Source organism: Xyrauchen texanus, chromosome 37, assembly GCF_025860055.1.
Source record: "Xyrauchen texanus isolate HMW12.3.18 chromosome 37, RBS_HiC_50CHRs, whole genome shotgun sequence".
Taxonomy (NCBI): Eukaryota; Metazoa; Chordata; class Actinopteri; order Cypriniformes; family Catostomidae; genus Xyrauchen; species Xyrauchen texanus.
In genome coordinates, this window is record NC_068312.1 from 258457 (window position 1) to 273351 (window position 14895).

Below are 14895 nucleotides of genomic sequence, written 5' to 3' on the forward strand. Positions count from 1 at the left end.
ACAAATCTGATTAAATGCATGCAATGGATACGGTAAATTTCGTGAATTGATTATTTACAATAATTTTTTTAAAGTTGGCTAGTTGCCATGTCTCCTTAAAATGTATACGCCCCGCCCCACATCTAAAGAGTGCTGTGCGCATGACATCGTTGACTGACAGGAATGTTTGATTGGCGCTGCTCCGTTGAAGCTAATTTTAACTTTTAAAAAATGGAGAAAAATAAACCTCCACTCGAGGTCGGGAAGAGAAAGCTTCTTCGACTTTTTTGAGGGGTAATTGTCTCTCTCTATATATCTTTCTACTTTATATCTACCCACACCATATCGGGGCTTTTGTATTCCTTGCGTAAATTGGAAACATTTAGGCTTAAGTTACTATTTTTTTCATTATTAATAGTCCTGGTTCTACGGGAGTGCTAGCGATCTCGATGGAGATGGATAACAGCTTTTTAGTAAAGGGAGCGATCGTTGTGTGCTGTCTATGCTTTCTAATTTCCATTTAGAATTTGTATAAAACTTGTTTTTCATGCTGCCAGCCAGGACCAATGGCCACGTAAACACAAAGTTTCGGGAATTACATACGCATTTATGCGGGATTCACTCTTGAAATAGCAATAATTGACATTGATTGCCACAGCATTGTTTGTTTCTGAATAAAGCAGCCTTTTTCACTGAAATGGTCGTTGAATAGTTGCTGACTTACTCACTCATAACAGTGCTTTTCCGCCACCTACTGGACCTAACTATGTAAAAATCGCATGTGCTGAAATAGTTGAAAAATCCTCACCAACACACAGACTGACAGCCTGTTTTGTCACAATCTATGTTTAATATCTAATAAACAAGTTTCATCCATTTAATCAAGTCTTTTGGAACAAACATTATTATCACAGTGTCACATAATCCACATTAATCATCCAGTTGTTTTTAGGGTAAAAACTACATTGGTAAAAAAAGCTAGAATCATTCTGTTGGATGTACACTACTGTTCAAAAGTTCAAGAGTCTCTTCTGCTCACCAAGCCTGCATTGATTTGATGCAAAATACAGTAAAAACAGTAATTTTATGAAATATTATTACAATTTAAAATAATAATACAATAAAATATCATTTATTTCTGTGATCAAAGCTGAATTTTCACCATCGTTTCTCCAGTCTTCATCACATGATCCTTCAGATCTGAAATATAAACTTTTGTAGCATTATACACTACCATTTAAAAGATTGTGGTCAGTAAGAATGTATTTTTAAAAAATGTTGGGAAAGAAATTAATACTTTTATTCAGTATGGTTGCATTAAATTGATCAAAAGTGACAGTAAAGACATTTATAATGTAACAAAAGATTCTATTTCAAATAGAAACTGTTCTTTTGAACTTTCTATTGATCAAAAAATCCTGAAAAATAAAATAAATGTTTATTACATAAATGTTTGTTGATCATCAGATCATCATATTAGAGTGATTTCTGACGGATCATGTGACACTGAAGACTGGAGTAATGATGCTGAAAATTCAGCGTTGATCACGCATTTTACTATATATTCACATAGAAAACAATATTTCACAATATTACTGTTTTTTTTTATCAAATCAATGCAGCTTTGAGCAGAAGAGACTTTTAAAAACATTTAAAAAATTTTATCGATCTCAACTTCTGAATGGTAGTGTATATTTCATTTCATTATGTGTATTTATTTAAAAATACAAATATTGAAACCAAAACATGGCATTGTCTAGTGTGCAGGTAAAGAGGACCTCCAAGGCAAGCACAGTCCATTCCAGTTTAGCAGAGGGCAGTGGCAGGAGCTCAGCACAGGTTAGCAGCGACAAGATCTCAGAAGAGGACAAATGCAGTGATAACAGCTTTATATGGGTCTGTACCACCAACAGCAGCTCAGCACAGATCAACAAAAGCGAAGAGCAGGTCAGCAACAGCTCAGAACAGCTAACTCCCACCAACAGCTCTGAACGGCTCAGCACCACAAAAACTCAGAGCAAGGAAGTTGATAACTGGAGAAATCAGTTAGAGATATGGAGGAAACAATACTCCCCATGGCTGTACATCAATGAAAACAAAATTGGATGTATTGCATGTAGAGATGTTAAACGGATGTGTACAAACAAAAAAGGTGTTCAAGTGGCAGAAGAGTGGGCTTTAGGGAGGGTCCAAGCAATGAATGTACGTGCCATGAGAAAAAAAATATACAAACACCGGGACAGTCAGGCTCATCAGAGGGCTCTAGAAATTGAAGCCCAGAAAGAAAAAGAGATCCTCCCCACACTAACAGAGAAGGTTAACGATGAGCTTGTCAGAGAAACAGCCAACAGTATAAGAACAGCCTACTTTGTGGCAAAAGAGAGATTAGCATTCAGTAAAATGAGCAGACTGATAATGCTGCAAGAGGTCAGTGGAGGAAAAATGGGCCCTTCACACCGATCGGATCATACGTGTATCGCTATGATTGCACACATTGCCACTAAAATGAAAAAGTCAATGATATCCGCATTGAAGTCCAATGATTCTTTTGTGAGTTTGACAGTTGATGAAAGCAGTAACTTTGGCAAAAGCTATTTAATAATTTACTTGAGAGCAGATGTGACAGGCAAAGATGACATTGAAAACATTTTCCTTGATCTTGTAGAGCTAGATAAGGGAACAACAGCAGAAGCATTGTATAAAGCTCTTAAGAAAACCCTTTTGACAGCAGGTTTGGAAGATGAATATTTAAAATCACACCTGATCAGCATCGCCACAGATGGAGCATTAGTTATGACAGTAAGAGAGAGTGGACTGATTGCAAAGTTGAGAAAAGACTTCCCTTCATTGAAGAGCATTCATTGTCTTGCACACAAGCTAGAGTTGGCAGTGCATGATGCATGCAAGTCTGTAACTGGATGTAACCACTTTGAAATCTTTATTTCAAAGTTGTATACGTTTTACCACCAATCTCAAAAAATGCCAGACTGCTCTATGATGCTGCCACTCATGTTAACATCTCACTGCTGAAGATTGGGCAGATTTTTTCCATTCGCTGGGTTGCCAGCAGTTTCAGCACTGTCAGAGCTGTTTGGCGGGACTTTCCAGCACTTGCCACACAAATGCAGAAAGCTTCTGTGGATGTTTCCCGCACTGATTTGGATCGACGAAAATGCAGTGGACTATTAAGGAAACTCAGCGGCACAGGTTTTGTTAAAGACCTTGCACTAATGAAAGATGTGCTGCGTGAGTTACAAAGCCTCTCTCTGAAACTGCAGAATCGAAACACATCTCTCACTGATGCCAGTCGGTGGACTCTTTTGACTATGGAGGTCCTGGAGGCCATGAAAACAACATCAGGAAAGTCACTCGCAAAGGCAGAAGGGAGGATAACAGCATGCATGTTCAAAGGCATCACACTAGAAGCCACCAAGGAGAATATCAACAAGGGGCAGTTCCTACAGGCCATCATTGATAATCTCTCTGTACCTCTCCCTGACTCAGACCTTACTGAGCTTCTGACTCCACTCGAACCATCCTGTTGGCCCAAAGACCATAATTCCCTTGTCCTGTATGGTGAAAAGGAAATTCATGACCTTGCTAAGCATCTAGGAGTAACCACCAGATCTGCTGTTGAAGAGTATAGGTTGTGGAAACTTGAAGGTAACAGTCCTGGGAAGACGATCAAGAGGCTGATTACAGCTAGCAAAACCTACCTGGCCACCTCAGCTGAATGTGAACGTGGATTTTCAGCCATGAGTGATACTGCTAACAAGAGGAGAAATTGCCTGAGGGCCAAAAATCTTTCTTCTGTCCTGTTTCTAGACGTCAATGGCCCTCCAGTGGAGCAGTTTGACCCAAAATCGTTGGTGCTCTCTTGGTTGAAAGACGGCCATCGGCTGTCAACTGCAACCAAAACAGGAAGGCAAGCACAGACAAAACCATACAGACCACTGTGGTCTGTTCTAGATTAACATTTTTTCTTTCACCAACATTGCCTGTCACATGTGAACTCTTTGCTCTGCCATCTACCTTGTTTGCTTGCTTGGGCTTCCCAGAGCATTAAAAAAAACCACTCCTGATGCTTGTTTGTAAAGCATTTGGTGTACTTTAAAAAATACTGCAGTGACAATCAGTCTTTGTCTGGCTTGAATGTTATAAATACTTACTCTCTGTGCACTCATGGAAGGACTCTTCATCTTGTGTTTTCCTGGATGTTATTTGTGTCTCAGATATGACTTAATACGTGTTTTCTGTAACACATTATATATAGTTATGTTCAGTTCTCCATTTCAGTTGTGGGAAAAGAAACTGAGTTTATATATACTTTCTGTTGAAGAGGTCATTTCTCATTTGAGATTTTTGTTATCCCTGCTTCTGAAGAAATTGGATGCTTACCAGTAAATACTTACCGGTCCTGAGTTTTGGTTTATGTCTTCATCCACTGGTTCCTGAAATTACTTTGATGTTTGTTATGGATGAATCCTGAGTTGACTTTTGAGAATCTCCTGGACATGCCTATGTTAAACTTATAAACTATTCCAAAGACTGTATCCTGTTTGCCCAGTTGTCCTGTACTCTTTGAGTAAAGTTCCCGCACCTGGGTTCATACCTATCTACATCTTTACAGCCTGATAGTATTTTTCCATTCTTTTGCTAATGTTTAAGTAATAAAAAATTTGTGAAGATAGATATCTTTTTGAAGTTACTCACTGCTCTTTTATCACTGCTTTCGGAGACATTATGAAATAATTATTCCTGTGCCACTGTTGAATCTGACAGTGATACCATCCAGTGAGTCTGAAAGCCATCTGATTATTTTCTACTGTTTTTGAGACATTTCAATGTATTTTGAAGTTACTTGCTTTTACGGGTCTTCAAGAGCCTTATATGTAGTGCCCTGGTATATTTGCCATAGTTGCTGTTTTGGGTCTGCTGCCCTCTAAATCCAGTATTACTTTAGTAAGTAATTTAAAGGGTAACTAAACCCTAAACCAACTTTTTTTAGTTAATGATCTGTAAGCATGGGGCTTTATTAGTACTGGTCATTGATTCAAGTAATTTTTTTGACATTTGTGTATAAAGTGTTTTAATTCTACAATATATGGTGTAAAAACGTCTGAGTGCTGCCCTCTTCAGGTTGAACGGTGGCTACTGCAGTTGAATTTTCCTATTGGCTGTTTGCGGTACTTCGTGACGTAAGCGGTGACAGCTGACGTAAGCAGGTTCCAGCTCACCAGGCCAGATTCATGTACATGTCGTCTTGTGACCGTGTGAGGAATAATAATAACATAGAGTCTGACAGCAGCTGTCAATTAATCCGTCACTACGAGTCTCAGGTGCCCCCCACCCCCCCACCCCCCCGCTCAGCCCCGCACTCAGTTCGTTCCCTCTATCCCCGCCGGGGTCTGCCCACTTTTCCTGCATTTTCAAATATTTCTAGTGGGTGGAGTCAGACTCTGAGCAGGTGTTTAGTTATCCTTTAAAAGAATAATTATATATATATATATACACACTCACCTAAAGGATTATTAGGAACACCTGTTCAATTATCTAATCAACCAATCACATGGCAGTTGCTTCAATGCATTTAGGGGTGTGGTCCTGGTCAAGACAATCTCCTGAACTCCAAACTGAATGTCAGAATGGGAAAGAAAGGTGATTTAAGCAATTTTGAGCGTGGCATGGTTGTTGGTGCTAGACGGGCCAGTCTGAGTATTTCACAATCTGCTCAGTTACTGGGATTTTCATGCACAACCATTTCTAGGGTTTACAAAGAATGGTGTGAAAAGGGAAAAACATCCAGTATGTGGCAGTCCTGTGGGCGAAAATGCCTTGTTGATGCTAGAGGTCAGAGGAGAATGGGCCGACTGATTCAAGCTGATAGAAGAGCAACTTTGCCTGAAATAACCACTCGTTACAACCGAGGTATGCAGCAAAGCATTTGTGAAGCCACAACACGCACAACCTTGAGGCGGATGGGCTACAACAGCAGAAGACCCCACCAGGTACCACTCATCTCCACTACAAATAGGAAACAGAGCCTACAATTTGCAAGAGCTCACCAAAATTGGACAGTTGAAGACTGGAAAAATGTTGCCTGGTCTGATGAGTCTCGATTTCTGTTGAGACATTCAGATGGCAGAGTCAGAATTTGGCGTAAACAGAATGAGAACATGGATCCATCATGCCTTGTTACCACTGTGCAGGCTGGTGGTGGTGGTGAAATGGTGTGGGGGATGTTTTCTTGGCACACTTTAGGCCCCTTAGTGCCAATTGGGCATCGTTTAAATGCCACGGCCTACCTGAGCATTGTTTCTGACCATGTCCATCCCTTTATGGCCACCATGTACCCATCCTCTGATGGCTACTTCCAGCAGGATAATGCACCATGTCACAAAGCTCGAATCATTTCAAATTGGTTTCTTGAACATGACAATGAGTTCACTGTACTAAAATGGCCCCTACAGTCACCAGATCTCAACCCAATAGAGCATCTTTGGGATGTGGTGGAGCAGGAGCTCAGTGCCCTGGATGTGCATCCCACAAATCTCCATCAACTGCAAGATGCTATCCTATCAATATGGGCCAACATTTCTAAAGAATGCTTTCAGCACCTGGTTGAATCAATGCCACGTAAAATTAAGGCAGTTCTGAAGGCGAAAGGGGGGTCAAACACAGTATTAGTATGGTGTTCCTAATAATCCTTTAGGTGAGTGTATATATATATATATATATATATATATAGCCTATATAATTCTTTATCAAGCGTTTTTAATAAATAAGATATATTTATGCATATTATGATCAAATCTATTGTATATTTTGTATAAAGTGTATATTGCAAGACTAAACCTACATCCACACCCCCCCCCCCCCCCACCCGTAAAAAAAAACTTGGGGACCCCCCATAAGACTTGACTCAATTCGAGCACTGGTCGAGCCAATGGCCGATGTGAGGATTCCCTACAGGGGTATCACCCCTTGCTGAAGTAGCCGTGTCATCGGGTGATGCGACGGGCCCAGGAAGGTCTGTAGTAAACTCTTGAGACATGTTGGTTTGAAATTGAAAGACACCAGCTTTTAAGATCTATAGAAGGTGGTCGATGTTACACGGTCACTCCTGCGAACTCTCCCACACTTTTTAGGTTCAAACAGCCTGACCATAATTACATTGTATCGGTCATATGCATCACACCATTTAAACAGTTTGTCTATCTTTGAAAAAACATAATTCAGAATAGGAACATCTTTCCCCTGAAACAAAAACTTCATGTGGAAACATTCATTGTGCTCTGTCTCTGGGGAAGGACACACTCTGTCACTGAGACCCAGTTTGTCCTCGCTGGTAAGTATGTAGACATGGTCATCCATCCTCTTGATAGTGTGGTTACCAAACACACGGTCTGTTAGAAATGATGATGTTGAACCAAACCCCTCTGAAACGAATAATGGATCATCTCCAGAATCATCCAGGTCCCTCCAAACACGATTGTAAAATACATCCCAGTCCTTTTTGTGAAATACAAACAACGGTCTTCATCCGTTGTAGTCCCCATGTTGAATAACTTAACACAACGAGATGTTCTGTCAAAGTCGTACACACACAACTGTGCGCTGTCCAGATGAATATTTCAGATTTTCTAATGGTTCATGGAGAGACTTGGTCATGCATGAGAGCCCATCATAACTTAGCAATCGTTTTTACATCATTTACCAATGGGTTTTTAGGACTTCTGGGGGATGCCATTGCTCAAGTGGAAATCACAAAATACTTGCTGAATACCTGCAATGAACAGACCTAACCCCTTTTAAATACACAGATGGTCTCGGCTACAGCATGGGGATATCAGAACAGCTAACCAAATTCATACTACTTCCTGTACAGAACATATAGCGCAACTTCTGTCTGCTTCTTCTGTTTGGTAAATCCAAATGATCTTGTAATTGTGGTCAAAATTTGACAGGACATTTGTCAGTTTTGGTTTTGAAATCAAATCTCCACAGCAACAGACAGTACAACATGCAATTTCTCTTCATTACAATACTACAATCAGGGGTCAAACCACAAATCTCAATATTGGGCGGATGTCCCCCTTAACATCTATGGTGATTACTTACGGCTCTATTTTAGAGCAATGAATAGTGGCGAACCACACTTCAATATTGCTAAAAGATGGAATGCGACTGACATGCAAAATCAGTCAAAAGAAGCCTTGTCAGACACATTTTGTAATTGCAGAAATAAAATGAAATCTTCTGACATGATGCTAGAAATGAATGGATCCTGTTAATGTATTGTAACATTTACATTGAATGCATTTAGCAGATAATCTTATTTAGAGAGTTACAAAATATTTTCAGCAACAACACCATTTGTATTTCCAGAAAATCAAATTTGAAAGACAAATATTTGTGGTTGAGGTTGCATTTTGAAAAACCTTTACTAAAGGAATGTGTGGTTAAACATCCACATTATGGTTTATAATTTTACTTGTGTCAACGTTTAGTTTCAGAATATGTTTAAATACTACTGTCAATATCCCTGATGTCATTTATGTATGTATATATTTCTTTTCAAGGTGGATGCACTGGTAAAAGAAAAAAAGAAAAAGAAGGTAGCTCCAGTAAATGAAGTCATTGAACACATTAAATCCAACTTTCATTCTACACTACCAAGCACAGTAAGTAATGCAAATAACTGGTTTCATAACTGTAGCTGTTTCTACTGTTTTATTTTCCTACTAAAAATATTCATCCTTTGTGTTCATAGTCCACAACAGAATCAGAATCTGACATAATGGGCCAACCAATAAAAGAGCTGTGCTCTGAAATGGAACATTTAAAGGAGACATTACAATATGAGAGGATGTTTCGATTAAAGGCAGAGACTGAGCTGAGAGAATGGAACGGTAGCCATGTTGACAAGTTATTGTGTTTTCAGTATTAAGATGAACACATTTATCCCTTCTCTTTCATCACTGCTAATTTTAGAACATAAGCTAAAAAAATGCGGACAAAGATCTTAGAACTTTTTGGAGAAATATCCTCTGGTCTGATGATACAAAAATGTAACTGTTTGGTCATAATGACCATCATTATGTTTTGTGAGGCTTGCAAGCTGAAGGACACCATCCTAGCCATGAAGCATGGGGGTGGCCGCATCATGTTGTGGGGGTGCTTTGCTGCAGGAGGTACTGGTGCTCTTCACAAAATAGAAGACATACATTTACATTTATGCATTTGGCAGACGCTTTTATCCAAAGAGACTTACAGTGCCCTAATTACAGGGACAATCCCCCCGGAGCAACCTGGAGTTAAGTGTCTTGCTCAAGGACACAATGGTGGTGGCTGTGGGGACCGAACCTACAACCTTCTGCTTACCAGTTAAGTGCTTTAGACCACTACGTGGAAGGACATCATGAGGAAGGAAAATTATTTGGATATATTGAAGCAACATCTCAAGACATCAGCCAGGAATTTAAAGCTTGGTCTCAAATGGGTCTTCCAAATGGACAATGACCCCAAGCATACCTCCAAAGTTGTGGACAACTTTGTCAAGGTATTGGAGTGGCCTTCACAAAGCCCTGACATCAATATGATAGAAAATTTGTGGATAGAACTGAAAAAGTGTGTGTGACTAATGAGGTCTTCAAACCTGACTCAGTTACACCAGTTCAGTCTGGAGGAATGGGCCAAAATTCCAGCATCTTATTGTGAGAAGCTTGTGGAAGGCTACCCAAAACATTTGACCCAAGTTAAACAATTTAAAGGCAATGCTACCCAATACTAACAAAGTGTATGTAAACTTCTGACCCACTGGGAATGTGATGAAAGAAATAAAAGCTGAAATAAATTATTCACTCTACTATTATTCTGACATTTCACATTCTTAAAATAAAGTAGTGATTCTAACTGACCTAAGACAGGGACTGTTTCTATGATTAAATGTCAGGAATTGTGAGTTTAAATGTATATGGCTACGGTGTATGTAAAATTATGACTTTAACTGTATATATTATAAATATATATATGCACACTATATTTGAAAACTGTATTTTGTGTTTACTCAGATTGCCTTTGTTTTATGTTATATCTCATTAGAAAAAAAATACAACAAATTAGGAACAGGGGCAAAACCTTTTGACATCACTGTGTATATATATATTTCCCTCTCGAGAGGTCTCTCCTATTGCGTAAGTAGCTTACGCTATGGGAAAACTCAGTTTCTCGAGAAATATTGAAGTCTTTATGTAAAACGCATTGCAGCTGCACAGCAGACAGCAATGAGCCGAGGCAGCTTCGGTCATTGGCTGTGCTGCGGCAACTTGCTCGAACCAATGACGGGGCGACTCTGAACGCGCGGCCAATGAGCGCGCGTCATGCCCGCGCGCTCAGAGCCCGCCAAGATTAGCGTGGCTAAGGCTATATATTAGGCGCCCTGTCATGAGAGTTCTTTAGATTTAATCTCCTTCAGCGAAGGCCTTCTCTTCCTGACGGGGACCGTCACGTTATCTGCACTCGCTGCCTGGGACCTGACCACGCAGAAGCTGCTCTCATTCAGGGCGGATGCCCCGAATGTGACTCCCTGGGCCTCGCCGAGCTGTGCGCTCACTTTGCCGCCTTCGCCGCAAACGAGCCTGCTTCCACCGTGCTGCCGTCTCCTCCGTTCGAGCCGCGCAAGAAAAAGCGCCGCTCACAGAGGCTGCCAGAGCATGCGGAATTCAGTGACGTCAAGCCGGGCCAGTCCCCGCGTGCTTCACCACTACCCAAGATCTCCCTGCCGCCAGTCCATTTCACGCAGGTGGACCAGCACCCCTCCAACAGAGCAGTGGGTCTCGTCTCGTTCGGTGCGTCAGGGGACGACGGTGAAAAGGATGACAGCCTTTCTATTGACGCTGCATCTGACGACTGGCCGGGCTCGGCCTTCGACCCCGCGCCGTCGACATAAGCGGACACGAGCACGGGCACCAGCATGGACTCTGAGATCGTCCGCATCCTGTCCAAAGCCGTGGAAGACCTCGGGCTCGACTGGTCTTCTCCGGAAGAACCCGCCCGCAGCCGGCTGGACGAGTGGTTCCTGCAGGGGCGCCGGCAGGCCCCTCGACAGAGACCCTCCCCTTTCTTCCCCGACGAACTCACAAAGTCGTGGAAAGCCCCGCACTCTGCTCGCCTGAAGCCTTCTTTCTCTTCCTCGCTCTCCTCGGTGGACGGCGCGAGAGAAAGAGGCTACGAGGGAACCCCGCCCCTCGAGGAGGCTGTGGCCAACTATCTGTGCCCACCCTCCACCGCTGGATGGAAAGCCAAAGCTTCTCATCCCTCAAAGCCCTGCCGATCTACCTCAGCTCTCGCCGGCCGCGCATACGCCGCCGCCGCCCAAGCTGTGTCAGCGCTTCATTCCATGGCTGTTCTACAAGTTTATCAGGCCAAACTTCTCCACACCATGGACGAGTCGGGACCTGAACCTGAGGCTTTCAAGGACCTGCGCAGCGCCACTGACGTAGCCCTGCGAGCCACAAAGGCCACAGCCCAATCCATCGGCCGGGCCATGGCTAACCTGACTGTCCTTGAGCGCCATCTGTGGCTGATGCTAACAGAGATGAAGGACGCGGATAAGGCGCCATTTCTTGACGCGCCTATCGCTCCAAGCGGCCTGTTCGGACCGGCGGTAAAAGAGTTTGCTGAACGCTTCACTGAAGCTCGGAAGGATTCGCAGGCTATGCGTCACTTCCTGCCCAAGCACTCCAGCTCGTCTCAGAGCTGCCAGAGACCGCCTCAGCAGCAGCAGCGAGCCAGGGCGGCGCCTCCCGTCTCCCAGCCAAAGAGCAGACCTGAAACGGACGCTCGACGCCGCTCGCATTCCGCTAACCGAAGGAAGCCGCCTGAGCAACAGGGTCCTCGGCCCAAGATCGTGCTGAACCCGGAGCCTCGTAAGTCTTCCTAGCAATAGGAAGAAAAAGAGAGAGTGCGTGTCTCGCAAAAGCCGGACCACTCTCTCTAAAACGGCAACACACAGAAATCACAAAAAGAGTCATTTTCTGCCTGTGTCACTAAGGGGTCACGTGTCCACACTAAAGTGCGCATTCCCACGTATCAATACTGTCCAAACAGTGCCGAATACTTCCCCAGCTCCAGCTGGACACACCATATATGTAGATCATGTGCCTATTGTCATGTATGCACCACTACACGCAAGCACTGTTCTCACAGTTCTAAACACTTCCCCAGTAAAAGCGGGAAATACTATAAAGGTAGCGTGCGTGCCTGCTGTCCTGCATGCACCCCTACACACAAACACTGTATGCATAGCCAAAAACCCCCGCCATGGCCGGAGGCTTTATGAAAGTGGCGCGCGTGCCTACTACGGTATATGCACCCCCACCCATAAGCACTGCCCATACAGTTTCAAACAGTTCTCTGTCTCATGCCGCAAGCATCACAGATGCGACGTGCGAGCCAAGAAACTCCCCGCTAAGAGCGGGAAGCTTTATGAAAGTGTAATAGGCACGCGCGCCAATGTATGAACCCCCACCCGTAAACACTGTCAATACAGTTTCAAACATTTCTCTGTCTCATGCCGCAAGCATCACGGATGCGACGCGCGAGCCAAGAAACTCCTCGCTAAGAGCGGGAAGCTTTATGACAGTGGCGCGCGTGCCTATTACGATGTATGCGCCCCCACCCGAAAACACTGTCCATACAATTTCAAACATTTCTCCAGCTCATGCTGCGAGCATTTGCGGAGATAGCGCACGTGCCTGTATTCTCACACGCACCCCTGCACTCGGCACTCAACAAGGCTGCTCAGCGCGCGCCCGTGCCTCTGACAGCTGTAAGCTTAGTGTTAGCACAAGGCAATTTGCCGGTGGGGCCCATACGTCACTGCGACACGCCCCCAGCCAGCATTCAGCCCATATCTGTGCGAGCAAAAAGCCTGGGAAAAAATCCTCGACATGTCGAAATGGGTTTTGAACATAATAAAACACGGTTACTCGCTTCAATTCGCTCGCAGACCACCCCATTTTTCAGCGGTGGTCGAGACAAAAGTGAGGAGAGATGTGTCACATATTCTACGCACCGAGGTGCTCAAACTAATAGAGAAGGGCGCTATAGAAACTGTTCCTCCCTCTATGAGCGAGGCAGGTTTTTACAGCCGCTATTTTCTCGTCCCGAAAAAGGACGGTGGCCTCCGCCCCATCCTAGATCTCAGACATCTGAACAAAGCTTTAATGATTTGCTCGTTCAGAATGTTAACGACCAAACATATCCTCGCGCAAGTTCGCCCCGGGGATTGGTTTCTATCAGTGGATTTGAAAGAGGCTTACTTTCACATTCCGATAGCGCCTCATCACAGGCCTTTTCTGAGATTCACTTTCGAGGGACAGTCATACCAGTACACAGTACTACCATTCGGCCTATCATTGGCCCCCCGTACATTCACGAAATGTATAGACGCAGCACTTTCCCCCCTGAGACAGCGGGTAGTGTGAATACTGAATTACCTCGACGATTGGCTAATCATAGCACAATCAGAGAGTCAGTTAACGACGCACAGATCTTGGATTATCAGCCATCTAGAATGCCTGGGTCTGAGAATCAATTTTGCAAAGAGCGTGCTATCCCCCAGCCAGAATATCTCCTTTCTGGGAATAGTGCTAGACTCAGTGCAGATGACGGCGCGCCTCTCATCAGAGCGCGCGCTCTCTATTCGACGCCTTGCAACATCATTCAGACCGGGCGCGCGCGCCCCCGTCAAACGATTTCAAAGGATGCTCGGTCTCATGGCCTCGGCATCAGCTGTACTCCAGCTAGGATTGTTGCACATGCGTCCTCTCCAACGCTGGCTCAAGAGCCGTGTCCCCACTCACGCATGGCGCTCGGGCCACTTTTTAATCAGAGCAAATCATGGCTGTATAAAAGCCCTGATGCCCTGGAAAGCCGTCGACTGGTATCGAACCGGCGTGAGTCTGGGCGTGAACACACGGAGAAAAACGATCACGACAGATGCCTCCAAAATAGGATGGGGGGGCCCTTTATGAGGGCAGGCCTGTCTCCGGCTTTTGGTCAAACCCAGAAAAGCGCCTACATATAAACTGTCTGGAAATGAAAGCGGTCGCCTTGGCTCTCAGAGCCCTGCTTCCGTACCTGAAAAACGAACACGTCCTGGTCGAGCGGACAACATGGCCGGTAGTATCGTATATAAATCGCCAGGGTGGACTCAGGTCGAGCTCCCTGCACTCTATGGCCAGGGAGCTCATCTCATGGTCACAGCACCACTTGCGCTCGCTGAGAGAAGCGCATGTGCCAGACGTCCTGAACCAGGGAGCAGACATGCTGTCCAGAGACAAGGTTCTCCCAGGAGAATGGTCTCTCCACCCCCTGGCGGTTCAGTGGTTATGGCAAACCTTTGGCAAGGCGGAGGTCGACCTCTTAGCCTCCAGGGAAAATGCGCACTGCCCCTTTTCTTCTCAAAGACGCGGACGCTTCGCCCAAGTCTGGCCGAGCACGCCCCTTGTATGCTTTTCCCCGATCGCGATGCTACCTCAGGTCATCAGTCGGATCAGGGAAGTGAAATGTGCAGTGCTCCTGGTAGCCCCTCTCTGGAAAAACCAGGCGTGGTTTCCAGAACTGATGCAGATGATGCAATCTGCCCCATGGCCGATTCCGCTGAGGCTAGACCTCCTCAGGCAGGCCAGCGGGATGATTCTTCATCCCGCCCGATCTGTGGGCCCTCCATGCATGGCCCCTCAGCGGGTTCCGAGAACCTCCCAGTGGAATTTTGAGAACCATCACGAGGCGCGGCGCCCTCTGAGGCAGCTTATATGCCCAAAATTGGAAAGTGTTCAGTGACTGGTGTGATACCAAGAGCTTGAACCCCAAATCGTCGCGAGATACCAAGTGTACTCGCCTTTTTGC